Source organism: Megascapheus bottae, chromosome 1 (genome assembly GCF_031878675.1).
Source record: "Megascapheus bottae isolate mThoBot1 chromosome 1, mThoBot2.hap1, whole genome shotgun sequence".
Taxonomy (NCBI): Eukaryota; Metazoa; Chordata; class Mammalia; order Rodentia; family Geomyidae; genus Megascapheus; species Megascapheus bottae.
Genome location: NC_143509.1, coordinates 20607634 through 20627005, shown reverse-complemented (window position 1 = coordinate 20627005; position 19372 = coordinate 20607634). Strand labels below are relative to the sequence as shown.

General features: G+C 36.2%; 2 long non-coding RNA genes across 2 annotated transcripts in view; both read right to left on the bottom strand.

The window, feature by feature from the left end:
- Positions 1-2189: 2189 nt before the first annotated feature.
- The window catches only part of LOC150068483 (uncharacterized), a 69468-nt gene continuing 52285 nt past the window's right edge, over positions 2190-19372 (bottom strand). Inside the window, exons 2-3 of the long non-coding RNA XR_016535953.1 lie at positions 4142-4432; positions 2190-2366 (exon numbers count right to left, since the gene is read on the bottom strand). This is a non-coding gene — a long non-coding RNA (uncharacterized LOC150068483). The remainder of the gene's footprint in view (positions 2367-4141; positions 4433-19372) is intronic.
- Positions 12594-17480, bottom strand: LOC150068484 (uncharacterized). The gene is made up of 3 exons (XR_016535964.1): positions 17314-17480; positions 13701-13826; positions 12594-12899 (listed from the first exon to the last, which is right to left on the bottom strand). It is a non-coding gene; the product is annotated as an uncharacterized LOC150068484 (long non-coding RNA).

The following is a 19372-nucleotide window of genomic DNA, read 5'->3' as shown; positions in this document are numbered from 1 at the left end:
TGTACATTGATTTAGATTGAAAATCTTCTAATATAAAGTCCCTTTGTCCAGGAATGCCTTCCTTTGAAAATATACAGCTTTCATTTACAATCCTTTACTGTGAGGGACTACTGCTATAATTTCTTTACATTAGGGATATCAAATAATTTTGCAGAATTGTAAAAGAAATACATTCTTCTATTCTTTTTTCTAAGAACACTGTTCATATTTATCTATCTATCTATCTATCTGTCTATGTGTGTGTGTGTGTGTGTGTGTGTGTGTGTGTGTGTGTGTACACACATATGAGAGCTGCTGTTTTCAGTGTATTGGTTTTATACCAATCAATTCATTGAGTTAATTTTGGTTTTGTAAATTTTTCTATCATGGCGTGAAAACATTTTCTAAACTTTACCTCTTTTTCCCAACATTTATAATTAACATTTTTCCTGTGCCTCACCTTAAAGCATCAAACAAAGACTTAGGTGTGATGTTGCATTTTCTTATTTTATTTTCGTCTTTAAGACTCACTTTGTACTATAGACAACATATTATATAGAATAAACATTAAATATATTTATGTGTTATACACATACTTATACATACATTTATGCATTGTGTAAAGAAGAAAAAGCCTTATTTAATTAACATAGTAAAGCAATGTATTAGTACACTTTCTGTGATTATTACAAAGGACATAAGATAACTAATGAACAGAGGCAAGAATTGCTTTAGACCTCCATTTGAGAGGTTTTGAAATGTGGACCCATTGTTTTGTGTCTCTGAAGATTCCAGGCAGTAAAGGCAGACAGTGTATAATAAAGTCCAGTGTTCACATACTGGCCAAGAGACCAAAGTGGTAAAGGAAAGGGATTGTGGTCCTCCAAATCAGTGAGGGTGTGTCCCTAATTAACTGGGGATTCAGTTAATCCTGGGCCCTCTGCTTTTTCCTTCCACAAGGCTATGCCATTGCCCTGCAGGCTGTGGCCTTTCATTCATGGAACTTTGGGAGCCTGAAGTGTGTGGTTAGAGTCCAGAAAGCTAAAATCTTCATTATTTCATGCAGTAGTGTGGAAAATAAGTCAGAGTGGTATGAAAATACAGAAATATTTTGGTAGAGAATCTCCAACTATTCTTGGAAAGAGCAAGTAAACTGCAGCTATTGAAAGCAAATGAACACAGAAAAAGTTTACTTTTATGTGCTAAGACATATTCAATAAATCAAGTCTATTACTATGTGATATGTGCCAAATTCTATTTTGGATATTATGTAGAAAATAGAAAATAGAAAAACAATGTATCTTCTTTGAAAACAACAAAAAATCAGAAATGGGCAGATAAAAGAGTTATACTGGTAAATAAGGTAATTTCAGATGTAATGCCTACATGAAGACAACTAGAGGGTCTTTTAATTAAGACATTTTGACCTGAAATTAATATGCAACTTGTCTTCAAATGTCTCAGGTAAGAGTGAGAATTTTTATCACACATAAAAAGAACATCAGAGTTCCATGGGTAGAGAGTTAGCTAACACAATACTGTCATTTAAATGCAGTTTCTTTCTTTGTATTCTTTGCCATCCTGGGAGTATTTAGTTTTATCTTCAGTTTTTTTTTCTCTGGGCTTAAAACAGCTAAAGTAATTAAGAACCTCAAATTTTTGCACAAGCACATTTAGCTGATTGTGGAAAAGTGAGGTATTCTTTGACTAACCTTCTTCCCCAACCCCAAGCCATTTAGGACAAATTAGATTCAGGACAAAGAAATCAATCAGCAATCTTTACTTGTTCTCATTCACCAAAATGCAACACATGCTCCTTTTTTTTTCCTGTAGCAAATCCCTTCAAGTTGACTCAAAATACATGGTTGTTTCAAACTCAGGCTAATGTTGTAAGAATCTCTTCCAAAGAGTAAGCGTCTGGTATTAGTTGAAACTTTCAAGGTTAGATTAATATAAATGGAAACTTGTCAGATTTACACAAATGAAACTGAAAATCTGAAACCCATGGCTGTGTATGAGAGGCACACACTTGGTGGTGTTAGAGATGAATACAAGGCAGACTTGGGTCTTCTGTTGAAAGAAGATTGTAGTGAAGTTAAACTGCTTCTCCTCAGGTCATGGAAATACTGAAATCTAAGACACAGAAGTCAGCCATACAAATCCCCACCAAGCCAACAGAGATAAAAAAAAAAAAGTCAGACACTGAAAACTCTCCTGGGGTGTCCAATACAGAAAGAAAAGAGTGTTAAAGAAGTTGGTGGAACAAGTTCCTGAGGTGTCAGAAGGGAAAACTTACTGAAAGGGAGTCCCTTGGCCAAGATTAAGACAGCGTTTGCTACTGAAAGGCTTCCTTTCCCATGTTGGACCATTCTATCTGGGCCTGTTTCCTAGAGAGAGAGAGAAATATTCAGAATAAGGTAGTGTCCTACTTATTATGTTTAATGGACAGACAACAGGGACAACATTGACTCAGTTAGTGTGATACAGCAACTAAATATGAGTTAAACATACAAATAAACATAGCACATCCATATACACAAAATTGTACATAGATATATATGGAAACCTTTATACACACACACACACACACACACACACACACACACACACACACACACACACACACACACACAGGGTTGTGCTCTCTTGCTCAGGCTGACCTCAAATATTTTAACTCAAATGAGCCTTTTACCAAGCAGCTGGGACCATAGGCACTTGCCAATGTGTTCAGTTGAATTACAACTTAAAAAAAGTCAACATAAATAATAAAGCTTGAGGAGTGCTTTCCTAATAATCTCAAACCTAAAAATAATCTGGAAATGATATACACTGATTTTATTTAGCCTGCTAATGCCAAACTCTGTAAAATTGTAATCAAATATTTCAACATTTAGGTCGGCGGAACCTAGGAACTGGAGTTTATGACGACAGAGGGAAATTTTTCATGGGGTGACACTGATCAAAGAATTTCTTACTCTTAAACTGATATGATGAATTAAAACCCCCTTGTACAACTAACTTAATGTAAATTTTAGAAAGATATTTATACCATACTCATAAAAGAATGTCAATGATTGTCTTAGAATTTCCCTAGAAATGCAATGAGTGAAAATGCATTTCAACATAGAATATTTATTCCTGGCAAAGAAATTCGAATTTTTGGTTTCCACAACTTATCATCTTTCTTTACAGGTACAGTGAAATATATTCACTCATGACACCTTACTATATTAAGATCACCAAGAAAGAGAAGATCTGGTTGTCATTCATATTGTTGCAAGTTGACTGAACACTACAGAGTAAATCAATGTTAAACTTAAAGAAAGGTTGGCCCAAGTGGTGCAGTGGCTCAAGTGGTAGAGCCCCAGTGGTGAGCTGAATAGCTGAAGGACAGCCAGGCCCAGAATTCAAACTTCAGGGCTGACCACAAGAAACCAAAAAGAGACGGCTAAAAAAGAAAAGTTTTCTGTAAGCTTGATTTTGTGTCAGTAGGTAATATAAACAAATGAAGGCCCCAAATTTGGTGAAAATGAATCCCATTTACTGATCCCACGACAGTCTGCCTTCTATTAAGAAAACAATAAGAGTACATCTATACAACCATGTTTGCTAACTATAATTGAAAGTGCCTAATATTATAAATAGTAAAAATTATGCTCACACATATATACCATAAATGTTTATAAAATTGAAAACTACATATTCCAGGACCTTTTGAAAGGGCAGCCGTGATGTAAAGTTTCATTTGAAAGAATAAAATTGATTTAGCTTACTTATTCAGTGAATATATACTGAATATGTGCATATGTCCAGTGCTATTCTGTGTGCTAACCAAAAACCTTTAACAATTTCTTTCATAGAGTTTACATTTTAGGGCAAAACAAACAGCAGAAGGAAATGCACAACAAATGAACAAGGACAATCCAACCAACAGAAAATATTTCTGCCATTTTTAAGAGTCATAATATGTTCTCCAACTTTTCTATGCAAGGGTATTTCTTGGTTGGAGATTCTCAGCTCGAGCAGCTGAAGTGGATGTTATACTCATGACAGAAGATTATATTCTAAAGCAAGATTCAAAGCTCTTTCAAAAGCAAGGTGCAAAGCTGAGCACAGAGAAAGCTCTTCTTGAGACTGTTAAGACCTTGAGATCACACTGTACCCGAACGAGTGCTTCTCCATCTTCTGCTGCTACCAGCCATTCACACTCACAAGATGGTGCTGGAAGTAAGAGCTCTTGAGAGAACCGATGGTTCTTACTCTGAGAATGGCAACAGAGATAATGGTATGCACAATGCTGGAAGGAAGAAAGGTCTTAGAATTCCCTGGATATATATAGAGAGGAAATCCATTTCTGTCTCCTCTCAATGACACGTTGATTTTTCACAGGTAGAAATCAGTGACTTGAAGCCAGGCATTGTAGTTTACACCTGTAATCCCAGGCCTTGAGAAGCTGAATTAAGACATGGAGATTTTGAAGTCAATAACAGGGTTACATAATATATTGTGCTTTGGTCTGAGCTACATAGTGATTTAAAATAAACAGGGTATTTGAGTATCTATATTAAACAGGGTATTTGAGTATCTATATTAAAACCAGAATAATAATCAAGGAGTTGATAAACAGCTTTAACTAAAATATATTTTCCACTTACTGAAATTGAACTACCTTTGATCATTTTTAAAATTTTTTTCACATATTTTTATTGTAATTAATAGAAGAGTTACATTATATTCATCAGACAGAAGGTACATTACTTCACATACATTGATACCCTTTCTCATGTTTTGGTCTCCATTTCCCTTCCCCAACCCCCGCCCCTCATCTTGTTTTCCCCCCTTCCCTATCCTATTTCAAATAACCGGATAAGAATATATACAATATATCAGATGACAAGGTGAAATTCTGTAACAATATGAGATAACCAAGGGGCAGCAAAAGAGATGAGAGATAACATAGCACATTAAGGATAACAATCACTCATTATATGGCTTTTGTTTCTATATCTTGGAGGTCCTTTCATTTAGCCTCATACTATATGGCTTTATGTATCTAGATTTTGCTCTACCACAAATCTCTGCTAGGAGAGCCCAAGGTTTCTACTGATTATGACCAATGAGGGAAACCATTAAGCCTATATTCTTTTGGGTCTGGCTTTCTTCACTTAATATGATTTTTTCTAAGTCTATCCATTTCCTTCCAAATGGGGCGATGTCATTCTTTCTGACAGCAGCATAGAATTTCATTGTGTATAAATACCACATCTTGTTGATCCACTCATCAACTGAGTTTGGTTCCATATCTTTCCTATGGTAAATAATGCTGCAGTGAACATCGTTGTGCTAGTGGATTTGGTAAGTCCTTGTTTCTGGACGATTGAGTAAATGCCAGGTAGTGGAATTGCTGGGTCATAGGGGAGCACTATGTTTAGTCTTTTGCGGAATCACTATGCTGCTTTCCATAGTGGTTGAACAAGTTTGCACTCCCACCAACAGTGTAGTAGTGATCCCTCCTGGCCACATCCCCTCCAGCATCTATTATTAGATTTCTTGATCCTGAACATTCTAATTGGAGTGAGGTGGACTCTTAGAGTTGTTTTGATTTGCATTTCTTTTATGGCCATATATGTGGAGCATTTCTTCATGTGTCTATAGGCCTTTGGTCATTTTCTTATAGAAGAAAATTCTTTCCTGTTTTCAAAGTTGATAGCAACCAATGATGATGAAATCTTGCTGCTAATATTTTGATAACAGTGTATTCCAGCACCTGATTCTATACTCAGATAAATGTATTAACATATTATAATAATATAGCCTATATTCTCACCACCACTCAAACATAGGATTGTATCTCTCCCGCTTTCCACAGGGCTTGCAATATGTGAATTTGAAGCAATTTAAAGTGGAGAGGATACGAGGTTGAAAGTTTTATGGCTCACTTGACTTCCCAGAGACCCCAATTTCATCTTACATTAGTTCTATTTCTTTAGTAATCACATTTCCACATTAATTCTGTGCATTTATTCTCCTCATTTCTATCATTTCCAATAACAGATCATGGTTGTTTAAGCTAACAGTGATAGCAATGATCTATATCTTTAGCATTTTATATCAATCTATCTACTTATCTAGATCTATAGATATATGGATCTATATAAATCCATAGATCTCTGATAGAGGTAAAAATAGATATCTGTACCTCTAGACATAGATATTTATATCTATCTCTATATCTAGCTTGTTAGCTTAATAAATGGATGATAGCTAAATAAATAGATGATAGGTTGATAGATGATCATCTATCTAAAGAGAGATCATTAGGTAAATAGGTAGGTAGGTAGGTAGGTAGACAGATTGACAGAAAAACTGGGATTTGAATTCAGGTCCTAGCACTTTCTAGGCAGCAGATCCATGGTTAAACCAAGGCTCAAGACCTTACAATATTGGTTTGAATCTCAAAATGCAATTGTATAACCAGCATTCACGATGAGTGCACATATGAATGTAATTTAGAAAACAAATCAAAATGAAGTATTGACCCATGGGAACACATTGAATCATTTGATTCACATTACAGAACCTTAGAATTGTAGAATGCTTCAAGTCTGAGACATTCAAATCCAAGTGCTATGTGCTATATAAAAGGTATTTTTTCTTGTACCCTACATTATTGATGTTCTGTTTGCTGTATCCCTGCATCTTTCCTTTTTGCTGTCCATACTTTCAGCACTAACTTGCTCATCAAAGAAATGCTCAAATTCTATCCCTTTCATTTTGACTTTTCTTTTTTTGTGATCTCTCTATACGGATTTGAATCTGAAAATTCCACAGGATGTCTTGAATGATGAGGAGCTGGCTTTCTGCTACCCATAACATTCTCAATGTTGATAGTTGGTAGTTAACTCAGAAGATCATGAGTTATACTTGGTAAGTTGTAGGCCAGCATGTATGGCACAGCAATTACTTTGCTTGAAAAAAATAGGGAATTGGGCAATACTTTCACTGTTTTGCTTTTGAGGTTGCTGTTACCGTTGCTATTTTTGACAGATAGCCAATTTCCAGGTAAGAATATGAGAAAAGTTACTGAGATACCCCAATTTGAAAGAGTTTAGTAATTCCAGAAGTATGTAGCTAGTGTACCACTAACCAAGCAGAAATAACACTAAAAAAAGCAAAGCAAAAGTAGTTTTCTGTAACGAAATTGTGATGGACACCTTATTCGAAGAGGTCAATAAGCAAGATTTCATTCCATATCTGTAGTTCTGATAATAACAATGAGTTTTAATTAACTTTAAGTGTCAGGATTATTCGTGGGCACAGATGTTTCATGTTTGTCATCTTAGTGACTTAAATTGGAATCCCACAGTTCAAAGCCAGCCAAGGCATGGAAATCATAGAGATTCTATCCCTATTAAATAAGCAAAAAGCTAGATGGAGAGCATGGCTCAAGTGGGAGAGTACCAGCCTTGATGAAGGTGCAGAGGAACCATGAGAAACATTGGGTTCAAAATCTAGAATGGGGGAACAAAAATAAAAAGCAAAGTGTCAACAACTTTGCTTTAACAGAGTTTACCTGTTCATGATACCCAGTGGGGAAATTTAATAGATTTCATCCTATGGATTACTCCCCCCCCCCATATTTATCCATGATATCAAGGCTGGATATTTTAGCTTTCTTTGATTCATTCTAAAGATACTATGATTTATCCCAAGTGATTGTTATCATTTGGCTCAATAAGAGAACATATAAATAGCCTGAAGCATAAGCACAGGGATAAAAAATGACACAGCTGTAATTACGCACAGGTATTATTCACAGGGTTATGCAGCAGCAGACAGGTGTCCCTGTGTACTTCTGCGGCACACCATCCTACACTGCAGTGTCCTACTTCAATGGAAATGATTGCAATGAGAACATCATGCATTCAGTTAGCTGCCTGTGAGTGGTGAAATTTCAAAGCTTTCCCAGTATAGCCTTAGACAAAAAAGACTGCCAGCATCCACGTTTTTACATGTAACTAGAGCATATTCATGTTGTGTAATATTTTCATTTTCTGGCTTTTGTCTCACCAATGATATTTTAATAGAGGAGTGTTCCATTAGTAAACAGACTGGTCTTGCTGACACATCTTTCCTTTTAAAATATACTTTGGCTGAATTCTAACAAAACCATTTTGAATGCAAAAGGGATGCTTTTCAAGCCAGATGGTTTATCTAATAGGGATGTTTTCTGATTAGAGAAACAGCAGTAGACTCATGATCACAGCAGGTGCCAAACGGGTTCTGTAGTTTACATGAATTTGCAACTGAACAAGTCATGAACTAGAGAGAATCTATTTTGCAATGTGCCACGGTCTATTCAGAGAGGAAGAGTGAGTGAGTGCAAAAACTAAAAAAATAAAAAATGTGACTATATGAGCCAACGTTCATGTTATTCCTTGAAATTGTTATAAACATTACTGCATTTATGACCAAATGTATCTGTATAAACATTACTGCATTATGACCAAATGAACTGTACCCAATATTTGCCGAAATAATCCATAGAACACTAGATCTTTACCAAAATAATTAGAAATCTGTTTTTTTCTGACCAAGTGATTACTGTTTTCCTTTGTCATGGTGCTAATTCCCTATTTATTTCAAGAAAAAAAATTTATTTATACTGGCAATAGGGAGGTAGTGGGATATTATCTGGCAAGGTCAACGCAATTATTTCTAAGTGTACATAAAAAGGAACTTTGCCAGCTCTCCTCACATGGATGAGGTGCAGGTGGTCGTAGATAAGGGCAGCATTGCCTTTTGTGAAGGTCCAGGCCATCTCTGTGTTTAGCTGTATGAGGGCCCAGGAGCCCACATGTTCCTGATATGACTCAGTTACCACTCCTTCCCCTAGTTCTGCTGCAATCAACAAAAGCACTAGGCTCTACCTTCTGCATGCCAGGCAGGAAAGTTCCTGAGACTCTTGCCACTATCCACCAAAAAGCTGACATGGAGCTGTGACTCAACTGGTAGAGTGACAACTTTGAGCACAAAAACTTAAGGACAGCATTTAGGTATCCAGTTCAAGACCCTGGTCAGTTTCAGAGCAACTCCTTAAAGTGCAGAGATGGTTGGTTCTTGACACATATTTATATTAGAGTTGCATTAACCGTGACATCATAATTGCCTAATGTTGAGCAGTTCAAAGAGTAGAGAGTTTGTTTCCCCAGTGATAAACATGTTTTCCAATTAATCCATTCAAAGAGCATCCTATATCAACATATATCTAATTGCTGGCTTATTCAACTGGAGATATCCTTTTTAAAATAAAATATAATGATGTGTTTTATGAATGGATTTGTGACATGCTCTGAGACAGGAGCAGACCTGGAATGAAGTGGAAGTAGTTATCAGGCTCATGGCAGGTGGCCTAGGCACTGACTGGCTCCACCCAAGTCTTGCTGAATGGGCCAGCCAATGGCAATGCCCAGGGTCAGCATCTGCAGAGTGAAGGAGCCATCCCTAGACTCAAATAGCACCCAGGTGGCTTTGTTATGGTAATAAGCACAAGTAGTGCCTAGATGAGGCCCTGATCTCTAACTAACTCCCCTCTAAGGTGCCCTCCAAAAGACCTTGGCCTGGAGCCATAAACACACATGCTAAACATGCTGTAATCAGAGTGCTTCCTTAAGGAGATACAAGCCCTGCACTCCAGCCTTGAGCTCAGGCAGCCCAGAGGCCTTTCCCAGCTTTTCCCCAGCCTCACTGTCCTGCCAGCCTCCTTTCTTTTTGCAATTATAAGTGAACTAACCTGCTTGATGTTATCTGTAATCTAGTCTCCTGATTTCATTGCATAATGCCCGGTTGATGTGTGAGTGGTTACTACTTGTTGTTGAAAAGTTGTTTTGACAGTGTCTATGTTTAAGTCTTCCTTTCACACCTTGGCCACTTCCATGATTTCAACAGAGACAATTTGTCATTGTGCTAATCAGAGCATTTGAAGATTCTACACTATCTGGATTCTTATAAGCAAGTTCCAGTCATTTATGTCACTGCTCTAATAAATCGAAGATGTTCACCGTTGAAAAAGTACAACCATTTGTGTTAGTAGTTTTTTGATATACAGACCTGAAACCCAATGAAATCTATCTGATATACTATAATCTGTTCTTTCTTTCCCGCTTATGTAGCTTTATAGTGCAGGAAACATATGTCCTGCTTACTTCTCTTAGAATTCTATTTATGCAGAATGTCTTTGAACATATTTATTTTATTAAAATTGAAATGTTTCTTTGGGGCAGGGTGAATTTACAGCAATAGAGGAAATGTGTGGACTCTGCTCAGTTTTAGAAGACCATAATAAGAGTTGCTCCAGCACTAGATAATGCTACACTACGTAAAGTTTCATCTATATAACTGAGTTGTACACATTTACATACCAGTACTATTTCATGTAACAAAATAGACAGCAGACAGGATTGATAAATCATTTTCTTACTTCTGAAGTACCTAAGGGAACAGTACAGATGCACTGATAACATGCTATAAATATAAATGATCTATTTCTTTTTTCATATGTTTTTATTGTAATTAATAGAAGGGTGACATTATATTCATCAGCTAGAAGGTGCATTACTTCACAAACATTGATATCCTTTCTCATATCTTGGTCCCCATTTCCCTCCCTCCACCCGTACCCCTCATATTTGCTTTCTCCCCTTCCCTATCCAATTTCAAATAAGCATATACACAATATATCAGATAACAAAGTAACAATATGAAATAACCAAGGGACAGCAAAAGAGATGAGAGATAACAGTACATTAAAGACAACAATCACTCCTTACATGGCTTTTGTTTCCATATCCTGGAGGTCCTTACATTTAGCCTCATGCTATATGGCCTTATGTTTCTAGCTTTTGCTCTATTGTCAAGAAAGTACAAAAACATAGTTTCACAAAGGAACACCAAACACTTTCCAGTCAATTTTTACTTTCACCAAAAAAAAAATGGCTAAAGCCCTTCTTCATACTCAAGGTCAAAGTCAAGGTCATGGTCAAGGCTGGGAAAATAAGTGTGGACAAAGATCTTTGGTTGTCACACTGGTGAGACAGCAACGAGTCATTGCCCTGAGGATACCTGCATGGTCATAGAAGCCATAGAGGTTTTCTATGTATGGGGTTTGTCTGCTTAACATTTTAGGGCCTAAACTGGGTAAATTAAAGTGAAATCTTGCCAGGAGGAAAATTATTTGGTATTTGGTAGAATCTAAGACGCTGTTCTGGATGGACTCTAAAGTGCGAATCTTCTTGACTCAAAAGCTATTTTAGCTGGTTCTCAGTCTTGTCTTCCAAGGGAAAGTATTTTCTGGTAGAAGTAATTGCCTTAATGTTGCCTGTCCTCAGTAATGTACAAGGGGACACAAAAGCCTGTGTAGGCTGCTATTCTTTAACAAGCTGATCAAAATGATTTCAATTCTGCTTCTCACTGTTTTATTGTTGTGCAAGCTCCTTGAGGTGAAAGCAGATGTTATTTACCAAGCTTTAAAAAATGACTTTACCATTGTAAAACTTCTTTTCAGAAGATTTTTTATATCATATGATTTCTTTTGATAGCATGTAGAACATTGTTAAAGAAATTATCATTTCCGTTCTGGTTTCTTCTTCAATGTAATACAATATTTTATTTTCAGAAGGTGAATTCAATTATCCAGTTTGCTCTTAATATCTAGTCTTATTATATCTTCCATTAATATATATGTATATATATACATTTTTAAATTTTACTCTAACAATGTCATGAATATTTTTCCAAATGTCATACTCTGTACACTAAAAATTGTTTGAACTATGCTTTGTGAGGTGCTTCTTTTCCTAATATTTTTGGTCTTGTGATATAGTGTTATATTTCAGCACATACATCTTTCTTGTGCCTGGTCACTTTATTGGAATGTTCTTCATCTTCAATTCCTTCTTCGTTCCACACCTCAACTTTTTCATCTTGGTCACCTCACCAGAGGGACAATTCCTTGAGCTTCTCAGAGGAGTTCCCAGCAGAGTTGCTCCTAGTTCTTTTATATTCAATCTCTGGGTTTCCATCAAAAAGTTCTCAGATTCTCTACAGAACTATAGTTTCCTAGAACAGACAAGTCTTCACCATATTAACAACTCAAAGCCATCAATCTACAGAGATCGACCTTAGTGAGAATATGTTCCATTATTATAGAAAGAATTCTTACTTCGTATAATGAAAACTCTGAAGTAGCTTTTCTGATAGACAATTCTGCCTTTCATTTGCCTTGTTGTATAGCTCACCCAAATGATCTTTCTAGAACAAAAGTTTGTCCTACAGATATATCCCTTACCTCCAGTTCAAAACAAAAATTCTGCCATTTCCTTTGAAATATCACAAGAATGATTTCAAGCTCTACTCTTTCTTTAAAGATTTCAAACAATCTAGGGGCTACATCAGAGTTCAATTTCAAAGCAACCGGTCACCACCCACTAGAGGTTAGTAAGAAATCTATTTTTTCTAGGTTTCTTCATCCTTATGAAAGTAATTTAATATTGTGTGAAATTCACTCTCAGGAGCAAGTAGCATATACCTGAGTCATTGTTTTGCTGTTCCCCCACTTGAACAATTCACAAAATTTTCTTACAATTAAATGTATCTACTTATGGAAGGGGAGAAATATTTGCTCTTACCTTGTGCCACTGTTGCCAGGATTAAATGAGATAAGATGTAGAATATGTTTTGTAAGAGCTTGGCACAGAGTGAGGACCCAATGTAAGGCAGCTATTATTAGTAATGCAAGCTCAATGCTGAGATGATAAATATATGCCTGGCTTGCATATCTTGTTCCCGAGGTCATCATTATTTTTTTTCTGGGCAAAGATTACTGTTACACCTCCAGGCAAGATCCAAAGATCCATCAGTATCTGGAAAAGCACAACGGGTAACTGAAGATAGAGTTCAGAAAGCAGGTGCTGCATGATCCATTTAATTCTGATGGACAGCATGTATCTGGCATAGGGCTATTTTTAACAGGCCCATCAAAATTGCAGCACATCACAGCCTGTAGCCTCTTAAGGGAAGTGCCAGCACCAGCCTGGCTTCAGACCAATGAGATATCTGTGGGATTGTATTTCTTATTCTTTCTGGTCATGATTTTCATTTGGTTATCACTGAAATCCTTCATCACATATTTTTGAAGTAATATGCTCCATTTGCACTAGAAGTCTATCAATTATAATGAAAACAGTGAAAATTTCGTATTAGCTATTTTCTTTCTTTTCTACTCTCCATTTCAGGGAGTGAGCCATGGGCCTACTACCAGCAAGCTGCGTCAGCAGATAAGTGACTTCACAGGACCCCATGCTTTCCTTGATAAAAATTAAAGGAATAGAACTGATGTGTTATTAAGGCCTCCCATATTTTACACAGAATACTTTTATGAGTCATTTTTACTATTTTTTTCAAAAAAAGGAACTTTAAAGACTATGGTTCCAATGGAGTTCATTTAACCCAGTAGAAACCATCATGGACTCTAACTGGCAATATTTGAGTCAGACACCTCCAAGTCAACCTCTCTAGTCATAGTCCCTAGACTTCTACTATCTTCTGAACTCTTTTTTTTATGTCTTCCAAGATCCTCTGTCAAAGAAATGGCAGCATGCTGTTGTTTCGAGTTAGTAAGTGGCCATCATAACTCATCCATCCCTTTCTCCAAATTCTCATACCTAAGAAACTTCAGAAACTTTACTTGAGAAGTTTCAGAAGTCTTCAGAAGCCCTCAGAAACTTCACTTGAGCATATGGTCTTAGTGTTTCTCTTCTTAACACATCGATTGCCATAGTTAAAGACACCTGCAAATCAAATAGAAACACAATTTATACCCTTCCATTTTACTTTTGATCTTCCTCTCTGCTCCATTCAACTTGATCTTCAGGCAATAGGAAGAATGAATAGCTCATGAATCCTGCGCAGTAATACCCATGGGGTTCATTGTGCCCAAATCCATGCAGTGGTTCCGCCTTACACAAAATAGATCCCCGAGTTCATAGCATGGTTTTTACGTCACTTCTCAGGCTTAACTGTAGTTTCCACTGCCTTTCCTACTCATCCTGCTGCTGATTGCTTCCTGGATCTCAGCCATGTGCGGCAACTCTTTGCCACCTTAAGCTCTGCAAGAAAGCTTCTCAGGGAATTTGTACTTGTCCTTTGTTCCCCTGAAAATCTATTCATTCACATATTTGCACAGTAGTCTCACTTCTGTCCTTCATTCCCATTTCTGTTCATCTATCTTCTTGTCATAAAATCATTTCGGCTTCTGTTTTCACCCATATCAACAATGTATTTCCCTCAAAGAGAATACATATGTGTCTCTACCCCATGAACCTACTCAGTTTTCTTCATAGCATTCATTCTAGATTGATAACTGATTTCTATCTTATTATTTTGTTTGATTATTATCTGTTCCTCCTTATGCTCTCATGGATTATCTGTGCAACGGAAACTGACTTTTGCCCATCTACTTTTATGTTCCCAACTTTTATAATAGATATTGTATTATATTCATTAAGCAGATTTTTTAAATATTTAGTTTGTGTTTGTTTTGTCTTTGCAGTAATCAGAGTACGTGTTGCTCGGGAGATTCTTCTATTGCAGGCGGATTCAGGGTCATTAGGTATGTTTTGCAGCCTGTGCACTTGAGAATGCCAGTGGCACCCCTTGGATTTGCATTATGAGCAAACTCTGCAGCTGTTCACATTGGCCCTGGGAATGAGAAATACAAAAAAAAAAAATACTAAAGAAAGGTTGGACAGGAATCCAACCTTGAGGCTTATAAAGAGGTCTATGGGGGAGGTGATGCCTTTCAAGTGGGTGGATTCTCATATCTACTGACAATGACATCACCCCACAGCTGGGAATACCAAAGGACATGATCTCATTAGAAGTCATTTTTCTTCCAAGATAGGTAAGATAAACACATAATTTTAGGTCACTGAAATGTATATGTTTAATAGTCAACAAACAGAAAGTGGTAATGGTATGGCATTATGTGAAACAGGCTTGAGTCACATGATCATGTGAAATTAAATGAGAGGAGAGAAGTAGCATTGGGAAATGACTAAAGATGTACATGTGTTCACAGAAGTTTTCTTTCTTTCTTTCTTTCTTTCTTTCTTTCTTTCTTTCTTTCTTTTTCTTGTCACTATCTCAAGAAGAGATAGATGGTCTGTGTGTATTTGCCTTCAACTTTCCCCATGCTATGGGCTGGCAGAGATTTCAAATTGAAATGTACTTTGAAGTTAGGAAGACAGAGAATAGAGACAGATGTTCTCTATTTTAAAGTCTTTCTTTTTCTCTCTACCATTCTTCAGGTCATTTTGTGCCCTGGACCTTTTCATGCCTGTTTTCTTAAGTCTCTATCATTCATTCATGTCTCTATTCAGCCATTTCACCTCTGCTTTCCTCCCATCAAAACCACTTCAAGGCCCACAAATCAGGACCTCTTGTAAATAATTTCTCTTGTGTAGTTTATTTTTCATCATCTATAAAGTAAAATTCCTACTGATCCTTTATGTAATTTACAAATATAGGATTCTATACATGATGGAAGATGCTAGGAGATTATTAGGAAAGAAAAGTGAAGGAGCTGAATTGTCAAAGGATATTTCACTTGCAGAAGGCAAAGCAGGAAGTACTAATGAATAAAAACACTAGGTGGGGAGGGGAAGGGTATACCTGTAATCCCTGCCTTCACTGAGGTCTAGCATGTGGCTATTGTGTCTTAGATAAAAATAGAAGATAAACACCTGATAAAGAGAAGCTGGAAAGTTCAGAGTATCATACACAAAGGGACAGAATGCAAATTAATGGGATATCTTCTGAAGGTGCAAGGTAAGCTATAATAAATGTAACATTTTTGCTCATCTAGAGTTTTAGGTTCTAGGCTAAGCTAATTATAAATTGTTATTTATATGCCTTGGGGATTGCTTGTTAAAAGCTTGGGTTGGTTTATTTATACTAAGATAAGAATTAAAATTAAGTATTGGTCTCTGGTGTTGGGCTTATGATTAAACAGAATTGCATTATTATTCTGTTTAAAAGTGCAAGGTTTGGGAAAGCCTCAAGTTCTCACCCTTTTCAGTTTTGTAGGAGAATGAGCAAGAAATAATAGGTAATTAAAGTCAATCAATCTCTAATCCCAGGGGAGCTCCATACTGGTGCCAGACGAGTTTTTTAGAAGCGGCTGTGCTCTGAACGCCTCAGAGTGGATGATTGTCTGATAGTTTCACTTCATGTTTCTCAAACTGGAAGTACATTGTGTACTTCTCTCAGTAGGGTATCTTATGAGAAAATTCCAGTGCAAAATCACAGACAAACACAGACAGATGTCCCTATTCTTTCAGAACTAGAGGTCAATGAATGAGACTGTAGGCTGTGTTTCTTCCACAGGAAGAAAGCATCCAGGCAAGTCTTCTCACCCATTTTAGAATTACAAAGAAGCTCAACCTCTTAAAATGATTGAAGTTGAGGTTTCCCTAATGTTTGTGCCCATACTTTATAGCACAGGCCATTTGAAGTGCAAAGAAATAAATTCTAGGTAAATACCTTTTAAAAATATTTATTCAATCAAGTATATTTTCTTAACTGGCTACTACTAATAACTTTTTCTCTCCTGGAAATAATTTATAAATAGTTAAATATTAAACTTAAAACCTGATATTAAGCATTGAAAATAAAGCTGCTGTTATCTTTTGGGATACTTCATTGTGCATGAAAAATAACTTCATTTAACCTTCCTATATTTAGGAAGTCTCATTCTAAAATTACAAGAGATCCACATCTAGAATCTTATCATGGTAATCAGATGTGGTATACAGATAATACCCCTCAAATACAGATCATTGAAAACCCTTTCTCATGGTCTGATCATATGGGATATTATCTGATTCAAAGAGTCAGTATGAGTGTTGGGACAGAGTAAGGGCTAAGGCTGTAGAGTCTCTGTTTATAATTATAATAGATCCACATCTAGAATCTTATTGTCTGATTCAGATGAGGTAATGAAAAGAGTACTCCTCAAATATATCTCTTGGAGTATTCTTAGAATCTGATCACATATGACAATATCTGATACAAAGAATCAATGTCATGGTCAGGACAAGGATAAATATTATAGATATTCAAAACAAAATGGCAGACAAGGAGCAAGAACCAATGTTCAAGAATCTCTAACAATTCAGAAATACCCAGGCAGACACTGCTATCCTTTTGACTGAGGAACAACCTTTCTCTTTAGAAGTTGTCACTCATGAGCTCTGTTAAGAGCTTCTAGCTTCTTACCTCCCAATCTTTCCTTGTAAGCCTTTTGAACTTCTATTTCCTGCTTATGAAGACTTGGATACTTTGTTTCTTTTTTCTCCTTTTGTGCTGTTTCTCATTCCTGTTCCACTTTGTTATAAGCTGATTAAAAAAAATTAGATTATCTATGGTGTCTAATTCAGTCCTTTACCATAAGCCACAATCACTGATATTATCTGGATAGCATATCCAGACTCACCATGGACTGTCCTGAGATAATATATTCTCAGAATGCTCACGTAGCACAGAAGATATTTAAATGATAATGTCATGGATCTTAGAATGATGTTTGTGGAATATCCGCAACCATCATTGAGCTCCCTACAGTCCTAATACCATGTTTGTGTAACAGCTGACTTACTCTCCTAAACAAATCCTTAATTTAAATATCACCCTATAATCGAGAACCATAAGAAAAGTGAAGCAGGTTTCCTCCATTTTAAAACAAACAAAATACTGGATTATTTATAAACAAGACTTTATTTTTAACATGTTATTCGCCTCTTACATAGAAAACTATAGTTATGGAGATCTAGCTAATACTTTCAGCATTCTGCCAGGAAGTTTCGTAGATTTCTCATCAAGTTCCTTCATATACTTCCTGTCTTCTGAATTAATGCAGGTAATAGTATAACAAAAATTTCTACCACTGCAAAACATTTTGTGCTCACATTTCCCTCACTTCCTTGGAGCTGTAAGACACAGCTTTGTCAAAATGCTTTAGATTTACTGTAAAATGTTGTCACAGCATTTCTTCTTTAAGAGGTCTCAATGCGTTGTAGATTTTTATAGCAAATCTCCTCTGTGAGAGTCACACAGAGTCCATATTCATAATCCATTACTCTATATTCTAAAACTTAATGACTTGAAATAACAGCTGTGTTGTTTGCTTATAATTTTGTGATCTAGGTGAAACTTGGTCATTCAAGTTTCATCTCATTCCAGCTGTCAAGATGGCTCACCTTCCTGGCTGGCAAAGTAACCCTGGCTATTGGCTCCTAGTTTAGCTGTGTGCTGGAGAGCCCTGGATTTCTCCATATGGAATCTTCTACGGGACATCTGGGCCTATTCTGGCATGGGGGCTGGGTTCAAAAACAAATATTCCAAATGACCCTGGATATTGCTTTATCTAATTTTATCACCTAGAATTTTATATTTAAAATGAGAGTCATTGACTTTCAACAGTTAGTGGTATGAATATCCATGTATATTAAAAGAAAATATGTGGTTTAGCCATTATTGGTAAATGAAATTTGCATAAATGAAGAGATAGTTAATAGTTTTGAATAAGATTAGTAAAGTGACCTGATTTTTGTTGGCATGGAATCCTTTCACTATTTCATTGATGAAAGACAAGTCTCAAACATGAAGATCATTAGAGAAATAATTGCCATTGCTTAGGAAGTAGAGAATCACATTTTGCACAGGAAGAGACACAAATGGAGAAAAGATTAGTGATGTGTAACAAATGTATATTTGATAGAAATGGATTAGACACAATCCTTTCAAAAAAGGAGAGAGTGAATTATTTTGCTATTAATATCAGTTATGAATGGGGGTGTAGGTAATTCTACTTACTGATATGAGGCATACCAAGGAAGGAACTTATTTTGTTTTACATTGACTAGAGTTTATTGTGTTTCAAGTGGGAGTTCCTTATGAGTTCCTTATGAATTCAAGCAGAGAGTAAGCAGACAATACACATATTAATGTAGACTTATTGTATAGATTTGAGGAGGTCCAAAGGGCAGAATAATGATAGAAATGTAATGAAGTGGATTGAAGGAGATCAGCCATGTAGGTATTTTCTGTGGTTCAGGATAAAGAAATTTAGTTAACAATATAGAAAAGTACGAGTAGTCCATATCTTCTACCACTCATATATTTAGATTCAGTGCAACCAAATCTCAATAGCTGTGTGCACATGAGTATATAGGACGATGCTAAGCAAAATGGAAACCGTAGGTTTACCTTTGTGATTATTGTATTTAATGTACTATGAGAAGTTGTTTCTTTTATCCTTTGTTTTGGTTTTGTTTCT